The sequence below is a fragment of the Ascaphus truei genome, chromosome 17 (assembly GCF_040206685.1).
Source record: "Ascaphus truei isolate aAscTru1 chromosome 17, aAscTru1.hap1, whole genome shotgun sequence".
NCBI classification, from domain to species: domain Eukaryota; kingdom Metazoa; phylum Chordata; class Amphibia; order Anura; family Ascaphidae; genus Ascaphus; species Ascaphus truei.
The window spans coordinates 7,531,026-7,548,813 of record NC_134499.1 but is presented as its reverse complement, the minus strand read 5'-3'; positions in this window follow the sequence as shown (position 1 = coordinate 7,548,813).

Sequence of the window (17,788 nt, the reverse complement as noted above, 5' to 3'; positions counted from 1 at the left end):
AACACGGCCTCCGCGGGGGGCCACTTATCTCCCTGAGTAAGGTGGTACTTACCGCCACGTGCCCACCTTCCTCGGCGAGGTAACGCCGGACGTCATTTAATGCCAACACGGCACATTGTCTGGGGACAAAGCATGGCACAGGGTGGTTACCAAGACTTCAGCGTTCTGTACACGGCGACAGCGCTGGGATCTCCTTCTGGGTCGCCAGCATGGCAATAAGGCGCTTTGGGAGTGGGGTTACCACAAAAGCAGTCAAACGCAGAAACGTACATGTCGGAGCAGAGAGTCCCAGGCAGTGAATAGGTTAATTGCAGACGGGATGAGGACTGAAATAATGGCCTTGTACAGTTGGGCAGCGGCCAGCTGGACAGAAGGGGCCTTGTTGTGTAAATGGGTCACAGAGTGTGGGACTCACACCGGGAACATGCTCTGTAGCTCGCACACGGCAACACACTCACTTTCGGATTTTCTGCCCCTCCTCGTTGTCCGGGAGGAAGAACTCAAAGGATTTAAAGGTTTTCACGAGGTCCCGGCGGTACTGTCCGATGTTGAACTCTGCACGGGGGGAGAAGGGGGTACAGCCGGGGTGAGGGACCTGCCCATACAGAACGCCCAACCCCATTCCCCTCAGGAATATGAACCCCCGTTATCTCACATAGTTCTATACAGATGAACGAGGCAGAGGCCGTCGCTGGACTCGTAACGCAGCTTTCAACTAACGGCTATTAATTAAATTAATGTAAACTAACTGTGGGCGAGCTTTGTAAACAGCAGCCAGTGTAGTGTGCACTTCCTGAGGGTGAGTGGAACCCTCTTAGAGAGCAGCCAGTTTAGTGTGCACTTCCTGAGGGTGAGTGTAACTCGCTAGAGAGCAGCCAGTGTAGTGTGCACTTCCTGAGGGTGAGTGGAACTCGCTAGAGAGCAGCCAGTGTAGTGTGCACTTCCTGAGGGTGAGTGGAACTCGCTAGAGAGCAGCCAGTGTAGTGTGCACTTCCTGGGCCGCGTGATCTTGGGAACGTATCTTACAATGTAATTGTAATGCTAGTTATAATAATAATTGCTGCATACAGCTATGCAGAATACATATGTATATACGCCTGCATACAGCTATGCAGAATACATATGTATATACGCCTGCATACAGCTATGCAGAATACATATGTATATACGCCTGCATACAGCTATGCAGAATACATATGTATATACGCCTGCATACAGCTATGCAGAATACATATGTATATACGCCTGCATACAGCTATGCAGAATACATATGTATATACGCCTGCATACAGCTATGCAGAATACATATGTATATACGCCTGCATACAGCTATGCAGAATACATATGTATATACGCCTGCATACAGCTATGCAGAATACATATGTATATACGCCTGCATACAGCTATGCAGAATACATATGTATATACGCCTGCATACAGCTATGCAGAATACATATGTATATACGCCTGCATACAGCTATGCAGAATACATATGTATATACGCCTGCATACAGCTATGCAGAATACATATGTATATACGCCTGCATACAGCTATGCAGAATACATATGTATATACGCCTGCATACAGCTATGCAGAATACATATGTATATACGCCTGCATACAGCTATGCAGAATACATATGTATATACGCCTGCATACAGCTATGCAGAATACATATGTATATACGCCTGCATACAGCTATGCAGAATACATATGTATATACGCCTGCATACAGCTATGCAGAATACATATGTATATACGCCTGCATACAGCTATGCAGAATACATATGTATATACGCCTGCATACAGCTATGCAGAATACATATGTATATACGCCTGCATACAGCTATGCAGAATACATATGTATATACGCCTGCATACAGCTATGCAGAATACATATGTATATACGCCTGCATACAGCTATGCAGAATACATATGTATATACGCCTGCATACAGCTATGCAGAATACATATGTATATACGCCTGCATACAGCTATGCAGAATACATATGTATATACGCCTGCATACAGCTATGCAGAATACATATGTATATACGCCTGCATACAGCTATGCAGAATACATATGTAAATACGCCTTCCCACTTTATTTTTTTAATTTCAAATATTTTTAGTAGGCGAGATTAGACAGTTATCTTTCACTGGTTTTGCGAGCAGGAAAAAGCAATGGGTCCAAAGGGATTGATAGATCTGTCGGGTCTTCCATATTAGTTTGGATTGTGGTCCAGTATTTCTGAATGGCCGGACACGTCCACCAAATGTGGACTATATCCCCTCTCTGCCCACAGCCCCTCCAACACAAGTCACACACAGCGGGTACGTGTGTCTCAGCCTGCTGGGTGTGAGGCCCCAATGAAAGAAGATCTTACAGATGTTTTCCTTGGGGGTAGTACATATGGGGGTCGTTGTGGCCCAAATAGCCTCCCAATCCTCTCTATGAATATCCACGTTTAGGTCGGCCGCCCATTTGAGCAGAGTTGTGGTCGGGGGAAGTAACCGAAGCCTCCATACCAATATACAGTACATGTGTGTGACCGGCCTCTCTGGCTCAGGCCTCTTCTGCAAAGTGAGTCGAAATTTGAGAGTGGCGGGAAGTGGAGGTTTTGAGAGATTTTGTGCAGGAAGTGCCTGATCTGGAGTCATGTAACACGTGGGAGGCATGTAAACATGTGGGAGGCATGTAACACGTGGGAGGCATGTAACACGTGGGAGGCATGTAAACATGTGGGAGGCATGTAAACATGTGGGAGGTATGCAAGTAAACATGTGGGAGGCACGTAAACACGTGGGAGGCACGTAAACACGTGGGAGGCACGTAAACACGTGGGAGGTATGTAAACACGTGGGAGGCACTTAAACACGTGGGAGGCACGTAAACACGTGGGAGGCACGTAAACACGTGGGAGGTATGTAAACACGTGGGAGGTATGTAAACACGTGGGAGGTGGGAGGTATGTAAACACGTGGGAGGTATGTAAACACCAGGGAGGCACGTAAACACGTGGGAGGCACGTAAACACGTGGGAGGCACGTAAACACGTGGGAGGCACGTAAACACGTGGGAGGTATGTAAACACGTGGGAGGTGGGAGGTATGTAAACACGTGGGAGGTGGGAGGTATGTAAACACGTGGGAGGTATGTAAACACGTGGGAGGTATGTAAACACGTGGGAGGTATGTAAACACGTGGGAGGCACTTAAACACGTGGGAGGCACGTAAACACGTGGGAGGCACGTAAACACGTGGGAGGTATGTAAACACGTGGGAGGTATGTAAACACGTGGGAGGTGGGAGGTATGTAAACACGTGGGAGGTATGTAAACACGTGGGAGGTATGTAAACACGTGGGAGGTATGTAAACACGTGGGAGGTATGTAAACACGTGGGAGGTATGTAAACACGTGGGAGGTCTGGGGCGTCGGATTTAATCCGAAGCTCTTGGACGCTTTTCCCTTTGTGTAGCCAGTCGGGTATTGTCCTGATGTTCTTAACTTTGAATTGGTCAAATTGTTTGGAGTCACAACCTGGGGGGAAATGGGGGTTACTGAAAAATGGGGCGAGTTGGGAGGAGGGTGACGCGAGTTTAAACGTATCCTTGGATTTGGTCCAGATATCCCAGGTACCTCTCATTGAGCCCAACTCAAACATTTTTATGCTTGATTCACGTTTGTCCGGAGCCCAAGGGGCCTCAGCAGAGGGGGCGCTCTGCAATACGGAGGTCCTACGGCCAACCAACAGCACTGGCCTGGTCAGCGGTCCAAACCCCACCTGTCGCAATTGGGCAGCGTGGTGGTGTTTTGCTGTGTCGGTGACTCCGGTTCCCCCTCCCCCTCCCGCTCGAGGCCAGCGTAACTGACCTAGCTGTCCCGGGTCTCCGGCCCGGCCAGATGAACTGGAATATTTGATAGATATGTTTAGTGCAGATCCGGGTCCCCGGACAGGGAGGGCCTGAAAATGATATAGTGACCTACGGAGGAGTATATTCATCGTGACCTGTACTATTCTCCCGATCCATGATACCTGGAACCCGTCACAGTTCAGTAGATCATTTTTGATCTTATCAAATAGGGGCGGGTAATGACTGATACAGGGAATTATACTGCCCGGTCACAGTCACTCCCTGATATTTCATGCGAGGGGAACTCCACCTATAGTTGCCGTTCAATAATGTAATCTCCGACCCCTCCCCCTGTTTGCAGAGAGAGGGCGGTCCCCCCTGTCTTCAGTCCTAGAGGTAGGGGGCGCTCACCTTTGGTGGCAACTCCGATCCAGTTCAGGTAGCGGGTCAGCTTTTTGGAGATGTAGGTTTTCCCCCGGGCAGGAAGGCCGACCATGACGATGAGGGTGGGGCAATTAGTCGTGCACACTGCGAGGGAGCAAAAAAAACCACAGAGATATGAACACAGGAGACACAGAGACATGAACACGGGGAGACACAGAGACATGAACACGGGGGAGACACAGAGACATGAACACGGGGAGACACAGAGACATGAACACGGGGGAGACACAGAGACATGAACACGGGGGAGACACAGAGACATGAACACGGGGGAGACACAGAGACATGAACACGGGGAGACACAGAGACATGAACACGGGGGAGACACAGAGACATGAACACGGGGAGACACAGAGACATGAACACGGGGGAGACACAGAGACATGAACACGGGGAGACACAGAGACATGAACACGGGGAGAGACAGAGACATGAACACGGGGAGAGACACGGAGATATGAACACGGGGAGACACAGAGACATGAACACGGGGGAGACACAGAGACATGAACAAGGGGGAGACACAGAGACATGAACACGGGGAGACACAGAGACATGAACACGGGGGAGACACAGAGACATGAACACGGGGGAGACACAGAGACATGAACACGGGGAGACACAGAGACATGAACACGGGGGAGACACAGGGACATGAACACGGGGGAGACACAGAGACATGAACACGGGGGAGACACAGAGACATGAACACGGGGGAGACACAGAGACATGAACACGGGGGAGACACAGAGACATGAACACGGGGGAGACACAGAGACATGAACACGGGGGAGACACAGAGACATGAACACGGGGGAGACACAGAGACATGAACACGGGGGGAGACACAGAGACATGAACACGGGGGAGACACAGAGACATGTACACGGGGGAGACACAGAGACATGAACACGGGGAGACACAGAGACATGAACACGGGGGAGACACAGAGACATGAACACGGGGGAGACACAGAGACATGAACACGGGGGAGACACAGAGACATGAACACGGGGGAGACACAGAGACATGAACACGGGGAGACACAGAGACATGAACACGGGGGAGACACAGAGACATGAACACGAGGAGACACAGGGACATGAACACGGGGGAGACACAGAGACATGAACACGGGGGAGACACAGAGACATGAACACGGGGGAGACACAGAGACATGAACACGGGGGAGACACAGAGACATGAACACGGGGAGACACAGAGACATGAACACGGGGGAGACACAGAGACATGAACACGGGGGAGACACAGAGACATGAACACGGGGGAGACACAGAGACATGAACACGGGGGAGACACAGAGACATGAACACGGGGGAGACACATAGACATGAACACGGGGAGACACAGAGACATGAACACGGGGGAGACACAGAGACATGAACACGGGGGAGACACAGAGACATGAACACGGGGGAGACACAGAGACATGAACACGGGGAGACACAGAGACATGAATACGGGGAGACACAGAGACATGAACACGGTGGAGACACAGAGACATGTACACGGGGGAGACACAGAGACATGAACACGGGGAGACACAGAGACATGAACACGGGGGAGACACAGAGACATGAACACGGGGGAGACACAGAGACATGAACACGGGGGAGACACAGAGACATGTACACGGGGAGACACAGAGACATGAACACGGGGGGAGACACAGAGACATGAACACGGGGAGACACAGAGACATGTACACGGGGGAGACACAGAGACATGTACACGGGGGAGACACAGAGACATGTACACGGGGAGACACAGAGACATGAACACGGGGGAGACACAGAGACATGAACACGGGGGAGACACAGAGACATGAACACGGGGGAGACACAGAGACATGAACACGGGGGAGACACAGAGACATGAACACGGGGGAGACACAGAGACATGAACACGGGGAGACACAGAGACATGAACACGGGGAGAGACAGAGACATGAACACGGGGAGAGACACGGAGATATGAACACGGGGAGAGACAGAGACATGAACACGGGGGAGACACAGAGACATGAACACGGGGGAGACACAGAGACATGAACACGGGGGAGACACAGAGACATGAACACGGGGAGACACAGAGACATGTACACGTGGGAGACACAGAGACATGAACACGGGGGAGACACAGAGACATGAACACGGGGGAGACACAGAGACATGAACACGGGGGAGACACAGAGACATGAACACGGGGGAGACACAGAGACATGAACACGGGGGAGACACAGAGACATGAACACGGGGGAGACACAGACATGAACACGGGGGAGACACAGAGACATGAACACGGGGAGACACAGAGACATGAACACGGGGAGACACAGAGACATGAACACGGGGGAGACACAGAGACATGAACACGGGGGAGACACAGAGACATGAACACGGGGGAGACACAGAGACATGAACACGGGGAGACACAGAGACATGAACACGGGGAGACACAGAGACATGAACACGGGGGAGACACAGAGACATGAACACGGGGGAGACACAGAGACATGAACACGGGGAGACACAGAGACATGAACACGGGGAGAGACAGAGACATGAACACGGGGAGAGACAGAGACATGAACACGGGGAGAGACACGAGATATGAACACGGGGAGAGACAGAGACATGAACACGGGGAGACACAGAGACATGAACACGGGGGAGACACAGAGACATGAACACGGGGGAGACACAGAGACATGAACACGGGGGAGACACAGAGACATGAACACGGGGGAGACACATAGAGACATGAACACGGGGGAGACACAGAGAGACATGAACACGGGGGAGACACAGAGACATGAACACGGGGGAGACACAGAGACATGAACACGGGGAGACACAGAGACATGAACACGGGGGAGACACAGAGACATGAACACGGGGGAGACACAGAGACATGAACACGGGGGAGACACAGAGACATGAACACGGGGGAGACACAGAGACATGAACACGGGGAGACACAGAGACATGAACACGGGGAGACACAGAGACATGAACACGGGGGAGACACAGAGACATGAACACGGGGAGACACAGAGACATGAACATGGGGGAGACACAGAGACATGAACACGGGGGAGACACAGAGACATGAACACGGGGAGACACAGAGACATGAACACGGGGGAGACACAGAGACATGAACACGGGGGAGACACAGAGACATGAACACGGGGGAGACACAGAGACATGAACACGGGGGAGACACAGAGACATGAACACGGGGGAGACACAGAGACATGTACACGGGGAGACACAGAGACATGAACACGGGGGAGACACAGAGACATGAACACGGGGGAGACACAGAGACATGAACACGGGGGAGACACAGAGACATGAACACGGGGGAGACACAGAGACATGAACACGGGGGAGACACAGAGACATGAACACGGGGAGACACAGAGACATGAACACGGGGGAGACACAGAGACATGAACACGGGGAGACACAGAGACATGAATACGGGGAGACACAGAGACATGAACACGGGGGAGACACAGAGACATGTACACGGGGGAGACACAGAGACATGAACACAGGGGAGACACAGAGACATGAACACGGGGGAGACACAGAGACATGAACACGGGGGAGACACAGAGACATGAACACGGGGGGAGACACAGAGACATGAACACGGGGGAGACACATAGACATGAACACGGGGAGACACAGAGACATGAACACGGGGGAGACACAGAGACATGAACACGGGGGAGACACAGAGACATGAACACGGGGGAGACACAGAGACATGAACACGGGGGAGACACAGAGACATGAACACGGGGGAGACACAGAGACATGAACACGGGGGAGACACAGAGACATGAACACGGGGAGACACAGAGACATGAACACGGGGAGACACAGAGACATGAACATGGGGGAGACACAGAGACATGAACACGGGGGAGACACAGAGACATGAACACGGGGGAGACACAGAGACATGAACACGGGGGAGACACAGAGACATGAACACGGGGGAGACACAGAGACATGAACACGGGGAGACACAGAGACATGAACACGGGGAGAGACAGAGACATGAACACGGGGAGAGACACAGATATGAACACGGGGAGAGACAGAGACATGAACACGGGGGAGACACAGAGACATGAACACGGGGGAGACACAGAGACATGAACACGGGGAGACACAGAGACATGAACACGGGGAGAGACAGAGACATGAACACGGGGAGAGACACGGAGATATGAACACGGGGAGAGACAGAGACATGAACACGGGGGAGACACAGAGACATGAACACGGGGGAGACACAGAGACATGAACACGGGGGAGACACAGAGACATGAACACGGGGGAGACACAGAGACATGAACACGGGGGAGACACAGAGACATGTACACGGGGAGACACAGAGACATGAACACGGGGGAGACACAGAGACATGAACACGGGGGAGACACAGAGACATGAACACGGGGGAGACACAGAGACATGAACACGGGGAGACACAGAGACATAAACACGGGAGAAACACGGAGAGAGAGAGGGCAGGAACAAGACAAACACGGTGCAGGACTCTCCCCATCTGAAGCGCTTCACTTAGAGTGTTAGCTCTGCGGGGCAGGCAACCCTCTCGTATGCGCTTACGTGATATGCTACAAAAAGCACCACTCAAACATACGAAATACACCTTAAAATACGTGCCCCGTGTGTTTCACAAGGACTGAGACGTGTCCGTGCCACTTTCATCACAGCCGGAACCCCAGTGCCACGGCTTTCCCACGGCAATCACACACACAGCTGTCCCACGATCTTTACTCTAGTATTCCCGAGTGCCACGTCACTGTAACACATTCCTGGCGTGAGGCGTGTCGCACACTCAGGTTCACCCCTCGGACTCGGACAGATTATTCGGGTTATTGGCGACCCCAGGACACGCATATAATATCCCCCCTCCGTGTCTCGTCCACGCAGGTTCTTATTGGGCCAGCGGCAGAGGAGTGTGAAACGTGAGAGATGGACACGCAGGAGTCGGGGGACAGTTATGCGCACCCCCTTTGCCACGAGATTGTGTACATATATACCATGGTCCCACGTCTCTAGACCACAATCATAGTGATATTTCCCTTGTATGTTCCTGGGTGCGCAGCACTTAGCGGGCACAGCGACTGTCGCAAAGAGCTAACAATCTAATGCGGCAGGGAGATAGTTACTTGCCCAAGGTCACACACTGGAATTTGAACTTGGTGTCACCACCTCAAAGGCTAGCAGGAATATGCTTTGCCGTATTAACCCTTCTGACAGTACTGATTGCAAGCTCTGCGGGTCAGAGTATCCCTCCTATCCGGAGAGGAGCGGTGACACATATACCAGTTATTCTGCTTGGATACAGGAACAAAAGTAACGATGATGAGACAGAGAGATGTCATGTGTGTGCGCGGTGTTGTACATGCAGTGTGTGTGTGTGTGACATTGTCATCTCTCCTGTGTGCGCTGTGCTGTACATGCAGTGTGTGTGTGACATTGTCACCTCTCCTGTGTGCGCTGTGCTGTACATGCAGTGTGTGACATTGTCACCTCTCCTGTGTGCGCTGTGCTGTACATGCAGTGTGTGTGTGACATTGTCACCTCTCCTGTGTGCGCTCCGCTGCACACAGGGTGTGTGATTTTGTCACCTTTTTGTGCAGTGTCTAGCATCGTGTCACTGTCACGTATTCTAGGTGTGCTGTACATGCAGTGTGCGTGTGTGTGTGTGTGTGTTACCTCTCCTCTGTGCTGTACATGCAGTGTGTGTGTTACTTCTGCTCTGTGCTGTACATGAAGTGTGTGTTACCTCTCCTGTGCTGTACTGTACATGCAGTGTGCGTGTGTGTTACTTCTCCTCTGTGCTGTACATGCAGTATGTGTGTGTGTGACCTCTCCGCTGTGCATGCAGTGTGTGTGTGTGTTACCTCTCTCTGTGCTGTACATGCTGTGTGTGTTACCTCTCCTCTGTGCGCTGTGATGTACATGCAGTGGTTGTGTGTGTGTGTGTGTGTGTGTGTGTGTGTGTTACCTCCTCTGTGCTGTGCATGCAGTGTGTGTGTGTGTGTTATTTCTCCTCTGTGCTGTACATGAAGTGTGTGTGTGTGTTACCTCTCCTCTGTGCTGTGCATATAGTGTGTGTGTTACTTCTCCTCTGTGCTGTGCATATAGTGTGTGTTACTTCTCCTCTGTGCTGTACATGACGTGTGTGTGTGTTACCTCTCCTCTGTGTGCTGTACAAGCAGTGTGTGTGTGTGTTACATCTCCTCTGTGCGCTGTGCTTTACATGCAGTGTGTGTGTGTGTATGTGTGTGTCACCTCTCCTCTGTGCGCTGTGCTGTACATGCAGTGTGTGTGTGTGTCTGTGTGTTGCCTCTCCTCTGTGCGCTGTGCTGTACATGCAGTGTGTGTGTGTGTGTATGTGTGTGTGTGTCTGTGTGTTACCTCTCCTCTGCGCGCTGTGCTGTACCGGACGCCCGTTGTTTAAAGGCACCCAGATCTTTTTCAGGGGGTTCTGTGTCAGCTCCAGGGGGGACTCTGCCATTACTGGGCACCAGGTGATCACACAACAAACACAACTATCTTGCATACAGTCACACTCAGAATGCACACACACACACACACACACACACACACACACACACACACAGTGCTCACACAGAGATCTCTCTCACACACACACTGGTTACACACTGTGCTAACTCACACTCGTTATGCACACACAGACTGGTGACACGCTCACACTGACACACACTGGTTACACACACACAGCTCTCTCACACTGGTTATGCACACACACACACAATGGTCACACTCACTCACACACACACAGTGCTCACACCGGTTACACACACACACACACACCATATCCTGGGAAGTGACACGGCACAGGCCCCGCCCAGTGGGAGGGATCAGGAACCATAATACCTGTAATACAGGAGCACTCCCCCCAGCGCTCTGTGTGACATTACATTGATCCCCATGGCCTCTACTAACAAGCCTGCGGCCCCCTCTGGTGGCCATTCCCAGCACTGCGAGAGAACTGCTCCCGCTCACCTGCCACCCTGCCTGGGACCAGCAGTGCAAGGGTTAACCTCGCACACTCTTAACCCTTTCGCTGCCAGCGGCCAAACACGATAGCGACCCAAAGGGTTAACAGGTCCGCGCGTGAGATTCTCACGAAGTTCCCGCTAAGGGAAGTGTGTGCGTGTTCTGCCGTTTGCACACGTATGTGGCAACGCCAGCTGCGGTCGGAAAGCATGGCGACATCGTCCCCACTGGGGAGACAAGGACCCATCAGGGACAGGGCGCGGGCGGCGACGCACAATATACACATTCTCATGATTAGATTGTAAGCTCTTCGGGGCAGGGACTCCTTTTCCAAAATGTCACTTTTATGTCTGAAGTGCTTATTCCCATTATGTGTTATTTGTATTATTTGTTATTCATAATTTTGGCTCTGCACGCCACCACAATGGATTTGAAATGAAACAACCGAGATGCAATAGAAGTGCAGACTTTCAGCTTTAATTCAAGGGGTTGAACAAAAATATCGTATGAAACGTTTAGGAATTGCAACCATTTTCACACACAGTCCCCTTATTTCAGGGGCTCAAATGAAATTGGACAAATTAACACAATCATAAATAAAATGCTCATTTTTAATACTTTGTTGAGAATCCTTTGCAGGCAATGACTGCTTGAAGTCTGGAACGCATGGACATCACCAAACGCTGGGTTTCCTCCTTTGTGATGCTTTGCCAGGCCTTTACTGCAGCTGTCTTCAGTGGTTGTCTTTCTGCCTTAAGTTTGTCTTCAGCAAGTGAAATGCATGCTCGATCGGGTTGAGATCAGGTGATTGACTCGGCCATTGCAGAATATTCCACTTCTTTACCTTAAACTCCTGGATTGCTTTCGCAGCATGATTTGGGTTATTGTCCATCTGTAAAGTAAAGCGCCGTCCAATCAACTTTGCTGAATTTGGCTGAATCAGAGCAGAATATATATCCCTATACACTTCAGAATTCATCCGGCTGCTTCTGTCTTCTGTCACATCATCAATAAACACTAGTGACCCAGTGCCATTGTAAGCCATGCATGCCCATGCCATCACACTGCCTCCACCGTGTTTTACAGATGATGTGGTATGCTTTGGATCATGAGCCGTTCCAAGCCTTCACCATACTTTTTTCTTCCCATCATTCTGGAACAGGTTGATCTTAGTTTCATCTGTCCAAATAATGCTGTTCCAGAACTGGGCTGGCTTTTTAAGATATTGTTTGGCAAAGTCTCATCTGGCCTTTCTATTCTTGAGTAAAAAAGAAAATGTGAGGCGCTTCTAATAGAGGTGCAATAAATGTGAATAATAAACCTTATAAAAACCTTTTATAAAAAAGTGCTCATTAATAATAAATAAATTATATATATTGAAGTGAACTTCGCTGCTCAACCCTCAACGTAGGAAAGGATCCTACGATCATCCACCACTGTTGTCGGTCCGTCGCGTCACTTCCGGTTGCGATCGATCGCAATGATGGAATCCCCAGGGAGAGGGGAAGATGCTCCATACACTTCTTAGGCTGCTGCAGGTTCAACTCAACGCGTTTCGCTGGCTTGGCAGCTTTGGCAGGAGTTCAATCTGTGGCATTACACTTCAGAATATATATATACCCCTATACGGTTCTTATTGGATAGAGGGATATTTCACCACTTCCTATTGGTTTAGTCAAGTGTATAGAGCATCTTCCCTTCTCCCTGGGGATTCCATCATTGCGATCGATCGCAACCGGAAGTGACGCGACGGACCGACCGGAAGTGACGCGACGGACCGACCGGAAGTGACGCGACGCTACCTTGGGAGCAGGGCTGGAGGCACACACAAGCTGTGCATCACTATTGTTACGTGTCTATGCACAAAGTGCCTAATGTAAGTGCAATACCTATTGCCTCTGATAAATAATATACTGGAACATGCAATGTTGCACTAAGTGTGTTATCTTTTCACATTGAGGGATTATGCTGCTGATTCCTGATACTCCACACTGATCAAGTCTGCATTACTATCTCCACTGCTGATCTCTTACTGGGAAAGTGTGAGTTCCCAATCGTGACTCTTTGAATTGATTGTTGAAGCTATAGAACATACTACACTATATTTATATTTATTTTCCCACATATGGTGACATCTGCGCTCCCCACAAGCTTCTCCCTACTTTCTATTCTTGAGGCTTATGAATGGTTTGCACCTTGTGGTGAACCCTCTGTATTTGCTCTTGTGAAGTCTTCTCCTTATGGTAGACTTGGATAATGATATGCCTACCTTCTGGAGAGTGTTCTTCACTTGGCTGGATGTTGTGAAGGGGTTTTTCTTTACCATGGAAAGGATCCTACGATCATCCACCACTGTTGTCTTCCGTGGACGTCCAGGCCCTTTTTGTGTTGCAGAGCTCACCAGTGCGTTCTTTTTTTCACAGAATGTACCAAACTGTTGATTTGGCCACTCCTAATGTTCCTGCTATCTCTCTGATGGGTTTTCTTTTTTTTGCGGCCTAAGGATGCCCTGTTTCACTTGCATTGAGAGTTCCTTTGACCGCATATTTTGGGTTCACCGCAACAGCTTACAAATATGAATGCCACACCTGGAATCAACTCCAGACCTTTTACCTGCTTAATTGATGATGAAATAATGAAGGAATCGCCCACACCTGTCCATGAAACAGCTTTTGAGTCAATTGTCCAATTACTTTTGGTCCCTTGAAAAAAACGGGGGTCCCTTCCTCCTATTTGGATGTGAATACCCTCAAATTAAAGCTGATAGACTGCACTTTAAGTCCATATTCATTATTTAACTGCAACTTGAATTTATTTTTGTACGCAGCCGAAATAACAAAACTTGTATCAGTGTCCAATTATTTCTGGACCTAACTGTACATACATACATAATATCGTGAGATATTAGGTATTTTAATGAATGTGGGGCTTCATGTGGTTACCGTTTGCCTTAAAAACACAAGATATTGTGTTTATGACCGGGCCACACCCTTCCTGTGTCTGCGCTGATCAACAGAGGGCTTAATTGGGTGGGGGAGGGGGGGTTAGGGGTAATCGCAGATGACCCACTAAAAAGGACAGCGTATGTTAGAAGGGACGATAGCCAGATCCTGGGCGGTCAGTCTCAAAGGAAAATAACATTCCTGAGATACCCCCTGTGCATCCCAGAGAGGTGACCCCCTGTGCATCCCAGAGAGGTGACCCCCTGTGCATCCCAGAGAGGAGACCCCTTGTGCATCCCACAGAGGTGACCCCCTGTGCATCCCAGAGAGGAGACCCCCTGTGCATCCCAGAGAGGAGACCCCTTGTGCATCCCAGAGAGGTGACCCCCTGTGCATCCCAGAGAGGAGACCCCCTGTGCATCCCAGAGAGGTGACCCCCTGTGCATCCCAGAGAGGAGACCCCCTGTGCATCCCAGAGAGGTGACCCCCTGTGCATCCCAGAGAGGTGACCTCCTGTGCATCCCAGAGAGGAGACCCCCTGTGCATCCCAGAGAGGTGACCCCGTGTGCATCCCAGAGAGGTGACCCCATGTGTGTCCCAGAGAGGTGACCCCCTGTGCGTCCCAGAGAAGTGACCCCCTGTGCGTCCCAGAGAGAGAGGTGACCCCCTGTGCATCTGTAAAATCCCTGTTCAGGTAATGTAGCTCTAATCCAGCAGTGTGGTGGTTAACTGCTGGTAGTCAATTAATAAACACCACCTGCCTGATTAGATTGCTTAGAAAAGCCTGTCTTTTGAGACAGGAAGGAAGATTGGCCCTTACTCTCACAACTTGTGAGACTGACATGGGGACAGGCGTCTTGAGTCTACCAGAAGAGGCTGCTTGCAAGACACAGGGGAAACTTCTAAACCTGAACGCTGGCAAACCCTGAAGAAAAGGTAGCAACCAGGAACAGAGAAGATTTTCCCTCCAAACCACAAGGAACAGATAATACTTTCATTTATAAGACTTTTTATATCTGCTCATTTCATGATATATGTTTGGGGCTGGGAGACATGCTTATCTAAAGGGAGTTGTGGACTGCATAGTATTTCTCAGTGTTCATTAATGATCTTCCCACAGCTTGTAAGGAAGCCTCAATACACATGTATGCAGACGACACAATCCTATATGCACACAGCCATAGCCTCTCTGACCTTCAACACATACTTCAGTCTGACTTTTGAGACTCGAAAACTGGATTTCCCAAAACAAACTGTTTTTAAACACTGACAAGACTGTAACAATGGTATTTGGGACCAAAACTAAATTTTTAAAGCTTCCAGTGACTGAGCTCCTGATTAGAACCAACGCTAACACCACCCTAACCCCTGTCACTAGTTTTAAATACCTGGGCTTATGGTTTGACTCCCACTTAACATTCGGGATGCACATTGATACCCTGACCACCAAGACCTATGCCAAACTAGGGGTACTTTACAGGAACAAATCCTCCCTAAGTCTCCTGGTCAGAAAGCGTATCGCACAGCAGATGCTAATGCCAATTATTGACTATGGAGACATAGTATATGGCTCGGCACCTCAAACCCACCTTAGCAAACTTGACACCCTCTACAATTCAATTTGTCGTTTTGTTCTCCAATGCAACTACAACACACATCACTGCGATATGCTCAAATAACTAGATTGGTCATCACTAGAGTCTAGGCGCAAAGTTCACCTTTCCTCTCTTGCCTTCAAATATTTTCTGGGCAACCTACCCAGATATCTGAACAAGCTCCTCACCCCTACCACATGCAGCACTTATCACCTGAGATCAGACTCCAAAAGACTGTTCATGGTCCCAAGGCTCAACAAAGTATCCGGACGTTCCTCCTTCTCCTACCGTGCACCCCAAAACTGGAACAACCTACCAGAGACTCTCACATCCAGCACCAGTTTAAGTTCTTTCAAATCTAAGGCTGTCTCACATTTTAACCTGGTCTGTAACTGTTTCATACGCCCATAATATATATTTTCTTTAACTGTGCATGCAATGCCTTGTATATAATGTATACCCTGCTCATTTATGTAACTGTATTTGTAACCAAGTATTATTTGTTTTACCCTGTGCCCAGGACATACTTGAAAACGAGAGGTAACTCTCAATGTATTACTTCCTGGTAAAATATTTTATAAATAAAATAAATAAATAAAACATTTCACTAGAAATACTCCCAAGTGAATAGAAGCTTTGTTTACCCCTTGTTTGGATGGTTTCCTGATATTAAGGAAACAGGCGCAATAAAAGCCTTATTTAATTTCACCGTAACCAGTCTCCCTTGCATACCTCTGTGAGCGTCCGCCTACATATGGTGTCCGAAGTGGGACGAGAGGTGGTCTTTGAAGTTAGAAAGGACCGGAGATTTTTTCTGTGAATTTTTTTTTGTGCTTTTTGCCTTCAAACAGTCTCATCTTCTATGCCAGTGACCTCTTTGGGACAGGACCTATGACATGTGGTAACGTACTGTATAGCGATTAATGTTTGTTTATCATCTTAATTTAAGGAACTGTTCTGCATTTATTGTAACTGTATGTTCTTGTAATAATCTTTTTCTGTAATCTAAAGCATTGTGTGTGTATATGTGTGTATGTATATATATATATACAGTGCTTGACAAATCACCCAAAAATCTACTCGCCAAACCAAAAAATCTACTCGCCACCTAGCCCCGCCCCCAGCCCCTCTCAGGCCCCGCCCCCAGCCCCTCCCCTAGCTCCGCCCCCAGCCCCGCTTAAATTTTTTTTAAGTAAATTCCTAGTAAAACACATTCTTTTTTGACATAAATTTATTTATTGTATTACATTTATACTTTACTACAATTAGTCCTTGTTACGTGTGTGTGTGACTATTTTCCTGCACCCATTAACCAGTGTCTGGACGCCCCCTCTTCACAATATCTGAAGCAGCAATCCCGACTGGGATCTTACCTGATCCGCAGTCCCTCAATGACCGACTGACGCGGGGATGACTGTCTGGGGGATTGGGTGGGGGGGGGTGTTATCTGACTTGGTGGGGATTACTGACTGGGTGGGATTACTGACTGGGTGACTGGGTGGGATTACTGACTGGGTGACTGGGTGGGTGGGATTACTGGGTGGGGGTGGGATTACTGACTGGGTGGGGGTGGGATTACTGACTGGGTGACTGTGTGGGGGGTGGGATTACTGACTGGGTGACTGGGTGGGATTACTGACTGGGTGGGGATGGAATTACTGACTGGGTGACTGGGTGGGATTACTGACTGGTGACTGGGTGGGATTACTGACTGGGTGACTGGGTGGTGGTGGGATTACTGACTGGGTGACTGGGTGGTGGTGGGATTACTTACTGGGTGACTTTATTACTGACTGGGTGACTGGGTGGGGGGTGGGATTACTGATTGGGTGACTGGGAGGGGGTGGGA